This window comes from Benincasa hispida, chromosome 9 (genome assembly GCF_009727055.1).
Source record: "Benincasa hispida cultivar B227 chromosome 9, ASM972705v1, whole genome shotgun sequence".
Classification (NCBI taxonomy): Eukaryota; Viridiplantae; Streptophyta; class Magnoliopsida; order Cucurbitales; family Cucurbitaceae; genus Benincasa; species Benincasa hispida.
Window position 1 is genome coordinate 59,410,112 of NC_052357.1, and position 9,859 is coordinate 59,419,970.

Sequence of the window (9,859 nt, forward strand, 5' to 3'; positions counted from 1 at the left end):
TCTTTTTTCTTTAGGATTGGTGTTTGAAAATTTATTTGTATTTCCATGAGAGGACACTACAAAAAAAAAAAAAAAAAAAAAAAGCTACCATGACATATCTCTATATCTAAATTGAGAGAAAGGAATAAAAAATGTTGTAAAAGACTAAAAACCGCATTTTTTACGGAAAGAAAACGCCAATTTTCTAATAGCATGTTTTCCATAACAATTTTTTCTTGTCGTAAATTCATGACACTTATTAATTATCATTAAATCAATTAAATTATTAAAAATATATGATTTAATAAAATATTATTTTTCATTGAAATTGAAAGAAAATATAACTAAAATCATGGTAGCAAAAAATAAAATCACGAAGAGTTAAACAAAGTTAAACATTATTGGAAGAAAACATAATTAAAATCATGGTGTAGTTGATCAACCATTCAATAAATGGTGGTTTTCTTATCAACAAATCATACGAAACCATTCAATATTTATCCCTAAAATATCTCTTTATCAACACATCAACATAACATAACTAAAACCATTCAATATTTATCCCTAAAATATCTCCTTATCAACATATTATACGATCAAAATCCTCATTCCTGAAAAAACGAAACCCCCTTCCTCTACGAACCACAACCCACCTATTCGAATCTGCTGTCGCTGTGAGACACCATCGCCGCCGAGGGTCGTCAGAAACCCTTGCAAAGTGTCTCCATCCTCGATGATCTTCTCGTCCGTGGTTTCCATCGTCGTTGAAGGTCTTTTCGTCAGTGCCACTGGTGGTTTCCTTCGTCGTCGTCCGAAATCATCCCAGTTTGTCGGCTCGTGGTTCGTGTTCCAACCATCCATCTGTTCGTCAATTCATGTGTAAACTCTCTTTCTCTGTTTATTTTCCCTTGTTTGGAATGATTTTGAAATCAATTCTAATTTGTTTGGATGCAAAGTAAATATCGTTTGGATGCAAAAGTAAATGTCTATTGAATACATCCACTTCAGTTCGAATTGATTTGGATGCAAAAGTAAATCAAAAAATTATAAATCAATTATGATTACAAACGTTTTTCCCCCAAAGAATTTCTATACCAAATTGATAGGATTTACAAATTAATCATGGTAGCTTTTAAAGTTTCTTTATAAAAAAATTTTAAAGTTTCTTTTTAATAGAAATATTCAGAGGAAAATGTAAAAGAGAGCCGTGAAAGAACACAAAGAAAGAAAGAAAAGTCGAAGATTAGAGAAGAAGAATGAAGGATTTTACATTGAAATTGGGAGGTTCAAAAGCACCCACTCCTTTGAAATCGAAATCTTAACTTAGTCGCACAAATTCACAATGCTTGCAATTTTCCTTAGGTTTAGGACTTCAATTCAACCTAAACAAACCATAACAAATGCATTGGTTGTTTCCATTTGAGTCAAAGCTTGTAAAATTTTTTTACTCTTGCAAATAAGTGATGAGTCAAATTAAGTTTAAAATTTTCTCCGTAAACGATTCAATAAATCTTATTCTTCTTTTTAGTACAATAAATCATGTTCAAATTGTACTTTAAAAACACTCAAAATCATCAATGTTGTAGATTTAACATAATATTTACATGACAAAACTGATCATACCTCAATTAATATACTAAATGTGTCAGAAATTATAAGATATATGGTTCAAATCCTTCTATCCAATTGTACTTAAAAAAAAAAAAAAAGAATCACATAAATGTGTCAGAAATTATAAGATATATGGTTCAAATCCTTCTATCCAATTGTACTTAAAAAAAAAAAAAAAGAATCACATGGTAGAAAAATCAATACTAATGCAAGTAGTCTCTATCAAATAAACATAAATCAATACTAATGCAAGTAGTCTCTATCAAATAAACATGGACACTAATGAATGAACTATTTATTCAAGTACAAAGTTAAAACTAGCAAAAATAATAATAATAAATAAATAAAATAAAATAAAATAAAATAACTAAATTTTAAGTGACGAAATTGAAGACAAAAAACATTTGACTTAATTTTGCTAGGATCGCAGTGTTCTTTGGATTTTTTTTGTATTTTTTCGACTGCATTTTGATATAAATTTTTGTGAGAAAAGAATGACACATGTGTACATATCTACCCACAGAGTTTGAAGCATTAAGAAGTGGCAAAATGGTAAGATATCAAGTATTTTACATCATTTTAAAATTATAATTAATTGCTATGTATTGTAGACTAATTAAAGTACTCACATTTTATTGTATGAATGTTTAAATGTATCTTTTTTTTTTCTTTTTTTTCTTTTTTTTGATGCAATCAACTTATTGATGTTCAATAGGTATGTGATTTTGTTACATGTTCGGTATGTTTACTCTCAAAAAAACAAGTATATATTGATGAATTGGATGCAACCAACTTATTGATAGCCAATAGATATGTGATTTTGTTACATATTATATTTGTTTATGACCGTTTGAAACCATCTTGTTTGTATTGTCAAAGTGGCCAATAGGCATGCCCCCAAAACATAATAAAGAAAAAACAAAGAAACAAATCAAGTTTCTCTATTGATGACATATTGTTTGTGAGTAAGCTATTGTAGTTTATAATTTCTTTTTTCCTTGTTTAAGCTGATGATGCAATTTTGTGTTTAGTAATATTGTGTTTACTACCATGTTGGAGAATGTTGTTTGTATTGTCTTGTTTGCAACTATAGTATATTATGGTTTGAATTGGATTTCTTGAATATTTTTTATTATATAGATAATCTTATTACAATATATGATGTTAGAAAATTGAATATTGTAATATGATCGTTGACATGGATGTATAGTTGGTATAGGTTATGACATCAACAAATAAGTAAAATATTTACCTAACTTGATTATGGTTGTTCATACTTGTGGGAGAAGGTTATGACATCAATGCTTTGTGCAATATTGGCGAGTTTGAAAAATCCATTACTTTGTATCGATAAAACCTTATATTGTTATCATTGTCAATATATTGATGCGTTGAGTTGAACTTAGGATTGATCTTTCGCTTTCTGAGCAGGTTTTAGAAGAATTTGTTAGAGCATTAAAACCATGAAGCAATAGATATATTTATAACAATTTTGTAGGATCTGTGGTAAGACTTTCAATGTAATGTACATGTACTCCCTAACAGCTTCTTGTAAAACCTATACCGATGGTTATTAATTGATGTGTTTGTATAATTAACCTTATGATCAATTTATATATGTAACACTTTTTTATGTTCATGATGTTTTCGTATTTGAATATGATTATTGAAATTATATAAGTAATGATAAAGTTAAAAAAAGTGATAACAATAAAAAAAATTATAGACAATACAAAGGTGAAAAATATGAATTTCAGGGACAATAAAAATTGTGTCGTGATAAAGCATTTGTTGACAAGCAACATATGTCATGGTATAGTCTAGTATTATCAATAAATACTATCATGGTTAGGGATGTTCAAATAACCCAACAACTTGAATACTGGACTACTCAACTCAAAATGTAAGAGTTGGATTGGGTTAGTTTTGTTCTTGGGTTGTGTTGGGTTATTATTATTATTATTATTATTATTATTTATCTTTATTGGGTTGGATGGTTGTGGGTTGCCTAAAAAAAATGGCCGACCAAACTTAACCCGAAATTTATATATATATTTATTTAAAGTTTGATTACTTTGTATTGATTAATTTGTGAACTTTCATATTTTTCTTTTAAAATTGTCATGATATTGGTCTTTGCTTAAAATTTGCAATAAATATCATAAATTTTTGGTATTTAGCATTTAAATTTTATGAGATTTTAGTTATTAGTCATGTTGTATATAAATTTACATATTTTTAATTAAAAAGAAAAAAATAAGTTAGAACCTTATAATCCAACCCATGGGTTCTTTGGGTTGCCAGCTCAACCAACCCGAATTTTCGAGTTGGTTCAAGAAACACTCTCAACCCAACGTAATCCATGTATACCCCTAATCATGGTTACGATATTTTTGACAATGCTAACCGTCACTGAATATTATCTGCAAACATTTCATAAATGTTGTTAATACCTAAAATGCTACATAACTATACCCATTTTTACTTTATTAATGACAGATACAACCTATAAAAGTAGACGTGACATTGACGGTTTATAAATGTTAGGTAAATTTTATTATCGACGGTTAATTATTGTCATTAAACAAGATATTACGATATTTTTTTCAAACTGTGATTGATATTTTTATTTTATAGGTGATATACCGGCACAATATAAGTGTCTCGAATATTGTTTGTGACAGTTTTTAAATGTCATGACATCTTAATTTAGTTGTAGTGAAAAAAAAAAAAAAAAGTTGAAAAAGTATTATCATAAGACACACATTTTCCTTGAAGATGGAGTTGATAAGTCAAACAAACTCCATGTATTTAAGATGAAATTATGTTCACATATATCACTTCTACTTTTTTTTTTTTTTTTTTTTTGGAAAATAGGCCATATTAATACTATTCAATATACTTTTTGTTGGAATCTTATAACCACAACATAGCTAAACAAAACACGAGTTAACTAGAAAAAGTATCATATATTTTAATTCTCACATAAATTTTAAATAAATAAAGACATCTTAATCAATGTAAAAATAATTGTACACATTTTAAATTTGGTTAGTATTTTTTAATTCAATTAATATGTGAGAAAATCGAATCATTAGCCTTTGATTTAAGTTATAATACCTTAACCAATATATTGGGTATGACATTATTGTTAATACGTTTTTTTTTTACTTTTCGTGTTTTTGAGGTGATTATTTTTTAGCTCAGAGATGGAAAAGTGTAATGCTTGTGACTATTTAGATTTTTATTTGCAAAGTAAGAAATAAACACTTTTAACTTACTCTTGAGCAAAATATTACACCAAAATGATGATCTTCTTTAGGTGCAAACTTGAATTGCACAAAGTACTATATTCCTTTATTTATTATTGTTATATTTTAGTATATTATCGTAACATTATCGTGATTCGGAACGATCGATGTCCTTCTCTAAAGATCTATTTTGAGTTGAAAGGTTTGAAGTTGCCACCGATTTTTAAAATATTCAATAACATTAAAAAATATCTGATGAAGTTTCACTATAACTTTAAGAGTAAAATATAGTCGAATTTTATGAGTGACAATGTCAATCAATTTATATTTTGATTCTTTTATGAAAGATTTACTTCGATAGTTTAAGACATTCAACAATATCAATTCTATCCTAAATTTTGTGAAAATATTTTATGTATACTAATTCACACTTTAGAAATAAGATGTGAATCAAGAGTCATGACAATGGCGCAAGCCATTTAAAAAAGATGTTTGAAATTCATTTGAAAATTTGAAATTTAAATTAAACTAAAGTTTTATGTCGGAAACCAAAAGAAAGCTAATTTGAAGTTCATTTAGAAATTAGAACATAAAGAAGGGTTCGTTTGGATTAACTTAAGAAAAAAAGTGTTTTTCAAAAAACTCAGTTTTATTCAAATGATAAAATTTGATTAAAATACACTTGAAAAAATATTTTGAGTTATTGTCAAACACTCAAATTTCTTTCAAAATGATTTATTTTTTAAATTAAACACTTGAAAATGTAATCTAAATACACCACAAGTTTGAAATTCGAAGACAATTATAGGTTAAATCCAAATTAGGGAATAATTGTAAAGTTATAAACTCAAGTAAAACTACAATTCATTTTGCAAGTCCAAATTACAATCTATTTAAAATATGTGTTTAAAATTTTAAATTCAAGCCACTGTAAATACTATTAAAAATTTTCAAATTTAAAATTGAATTGACCATATTTAAGATCTAAGTTAGAAACATACATTTAATTAAAAGGTTAGTTAGTAAAGTGAAATTTTTAACTGCAAATCTTGAAATAATTTATAAGTTGAAACACTATTTAGGATTGAAATCAAGTTGAAATTCATTTTGAGGCAAAACCCAAAATCATTTAATAAAAAATTTGAATTGCAATCTAGAGCAAATTGGAGACTATTTAAAACAATTTAAGAGAAGGGGAAAAAGAAAAATCCATTGAGATCTTTTAAAATAATCAAGATCAGTATAATATATATATATATATATATATATATATATATATATAATAAAGAGGAGTTTGAAAAGTGAGCCAAAAAAATGTGAAAATGTTAAGAATAAGGAAAATAATAATAATATAATAGTAATAATACAAAATAGTAATGATAATAAAAAATAAATTTGAATGAAATAGAATAAAATAAGGTGGGTCTACTACTTTCGTTAAATTAAAAAAAAATGAAAATGGCATTACAATTATTAAATAAAAACCCAATAATATAGAAAGGAATGGGCCACTATCTTTATTAGAAAAACAATAATAGAGGAAAAAATTGTTGTGAAATTGAGGAGTAGATGGATATAGAGAAAATATAATATAATATAATTATAAAATAAAATAACTAAAATTATGAAAATTTAGTAAAAATTTGAAGTGAATTTCTCACCAATATGTGTGATTTTAAGATCCATCCAATGTCATTATTTATAGGCAAAGTCTCATGTAGGATGTGGTCTTACATGGACACAAAAATGAATTACAAAACACATGGATAATATGAATATTGACACATGACTTTTAGGACACTAAACAATGGGCATCTATTTGTTTTTATAATATTTATAATACTCCACTTAGATGCCCATATATATATATGAACTATGCCTTGTTAAAATCTTACTAGGAAAAATCCAATGGAAAAAAGAAAAAAACTAGTGAAGGAAAAAGAGCACATAGATCTCTGAGTCACTGCATTCCAATGTTGTGCACCAATTTTTAAAAAGTTGTGTTGGTAATGCCTTTGTTATACATCGCTATTTTCTTCAAGATTGTGAGTGTAGAAAAGCTTTGGTGAAATATGCTTTGTTCTATCTCATTTAATATATTCTCATTTGATTTGGGCTATGCAAGCTATGTTGTTTTCGTATAATATTGTTAGAATATTTTATTATAAGACAAGCCACGTGTTTCACGAATGTGCTGAGTCACTAGCCATACACATTCTCAACTAGTCTTATGAATTGCAAGAATTTCAGCATGATTTAAGGAAGTGGCCATTATAGTCTGTTTCACCGATCGCATGATATAGTAGTTCCCCACATGTGAACAGATAACTTGTTTAAAATCTAGCTTTGTGCGGATCAGATAAATATCCAGAATCTAATAATCAACTAGGTCAAGTATATGCTTAATTCCGTTCCAATGTCTTTTTGTAGGAAAAGAATTATATCTAGCTAATAAATTTATTGAAAAATGCAATATCTGGTCTTGATTATTAGTAAGATACATAAGTGCACCAATTGTATTAAGATATAGTATTTCAGGATTAAGAAGTTTTTCATTATCGTCGCGAGGTTGAAATATATCTTTCATTATATCCAATGAACGAACTTCCATTAGAATAGTTAATTAATGTGTTTTGTCCATATAAAATCTTTTCAAAATTGTTCCTGTATAAGTTGACTAATAAATAAATATTTCATTTGCTAAATGTCCAATTTGCAAACCAAGACAAAATTTTGTTTTTCTGAGATCTTTCTTGTTATTCTATTGCATTTGAAAACTCTTCAGGAGTTCCAATTATATTCAAATCATCAATTTATACAGTTATAATAGCAAATCCTCATTGTGATTTCTTTATGAAAACACACGGACATATTGGATTATTTTGATATCCTTCTTTCAATAAATATCCACTCAGGTGATTATACCACATCTGTCCTGATTGTTTCAATCTATATAGTCATCTCTATTATTTTATTGAATACAATTTCTGGGAATTTGATATATATGTTTCAGGTACCTTAAATCCTTATGAGATTCTCATATAAATATCATTGTCAAGAGACTCATATAAATATGTTGTGACTACATCCATAAGATGTATATCCAGACTTTCATACACAGTCAGATCAATTAAATATTTTAATGTAATTGCATCCACCACTGGAGAATATGTCTCCTCATAATCAATACCAGGTCTTTATGAAAAACCTTGTGCAACTAGTCTTACTTTGTATCTTGTAAACTCATTATTTTCATTTTTTTCCGCATAAATATCCATTTGTATCCCATAGTTGATGTATTTTCATTATTTTGTGTGCTTCTTTTGAAATTTGAATGATTAGAACGACCACCATGAAAATAATAATTATTTATTCCTCTGCCTCGGTCATGACCTCAACCTCAACCACAACCACGACCTCAACTATGATTATTAACATTTATAGCATTCACTTCAGGGAATGGTGTTGTTTTAGTTGCTCGAGATTCTGGTTTTTTATCAATAACTCGTTATTTTGTTCGGCCACGAGAAGACATGAAATTAGTTCAGAATATTATTTAAAACCTTTATCTCGATATTGATTTTGTATAAGCATACTCAAGACATGAAATGTAAAATGTGAAACCAGGATTTTAATTTTCCTACTTACACAGGTAATTAAGGGAATTAACTAAGTGTAAGTTAAATCCTATGTTGAAAAGAAGGAAAATTCTTAGTGTTTGAAGAGATTTTATTTTAGTAGCTTTGAGTTGAGCCATAACTAGTAAAATTTGACTAAGTATGAAGTCAAAAAGAAACCATGCGTGTGGTGTTAGGAAGCATTAACGCATGAGGCTCTAATGAGGCTAAGTTTGTAGAGGTTAAAAGAAATTAAGCCTTGAAGCCAAGGATAACCATACGTTGAGTTTATGAGGTATGCACAAGCATTGGCATAACAAGGGACGCATGCGTTGAGATGGTAAGAGGGCTAGACAATGAGCGCAAGGCATTAGGCGTTGGAGCATGCGCGTGGACTGTCGCGTAGTTGTTTGCAACACTAAATGATAACACTAAACAATAAGCTTGAGCACTAGATGATAACACTAGATGATAGCGCTAAACGATGAGCTTGGGCGTTAAACGATAGGTGTAGACGTTAGACGATGTGTTAGGTGCGAGTGCTAGACGATGGACGTTGCACGATAGGCGAAGCGCTAGACAACGATGCTACATGATACGAGTAAGCGCTACACGATAAGCGGACACATTAGACAATGGGTGTGATGAGTTAGACGATAGGTCAGCACTACACGATGAGCGACAGTGAGAGATACGCGATGAGCGACAGCAAGATCGTTAGGTGATAAGCGACAGCGAGAGATCACTAAACGATGGAGCTATGCCATAGGCACAGGCGCTATGCGATGGGCTATGCGCTGAACAATGAGTGACAGCGAGATCGTTGGGTGATAAGCGACAGTGAGAGATCACCAGACGATGGAGTTATGCAATGGGGCGTAAATGCTATGCGATGGGCGCAAGCGCTAAACGATGAGCAACAACGAGAGGGATGGATGATGAGCGACAGCGAGAGGGTTGGATGATGAGCGACAACGAGAGATTTAACTAGGCAATAAGCTATGCGATGAGTGCAAGAGCTACACGATGAACTAAACGATAAGCCAAGGGTTTATGTGCTGCAGAGGCTTGCGGTACACAAGGATGATAGATTCACCCGGACAAGTGGCTAAACCGAGAAGAGGTTGAGCTTGAGTTAGTAGGAGGTGGACAAATAGAGTTTCATGCAAGGAAGACTTATGCATGAGGAAAACAACTCAAACTTCATGCAAGTAGGTGAGTGGCATGGAATTAGGTGAATGGAAAGGAAGTAGGTGATGGCAAAGCATAGTGCAGACACTCCAAAAGTTGCTAAAGAAGAAGGTGTCATGTGTTGGAGGCTTTGTGATATGAGAAGGATCAGTTCCTAAAGACTATAAATACCACCATAAAGTGTCTCTTCAGTTCATAACTCGAAATACT

General features: G+C 29.6%; 1 long non-coding RNA gene across 1 annotated transcript; it reads left to right on the top strand.

The window, feature by feature from the left end:
* Nucleotides 1–523: 523 nt before the first annotated feature.
* Nucleotides 524–3,229, top strand: LOC120086105. Its single transcript, XR_005484154.1, has 2 exons — nt 524–2,142; nt 3,022–3,229. It is a non-coding gene; the product is annotated as an uncharacterized LOC120086105 (long non-coding RNA).
* The last annotated feature ends 6,630 nt before the right edge of the window (nt 3,230–9,859 follow it).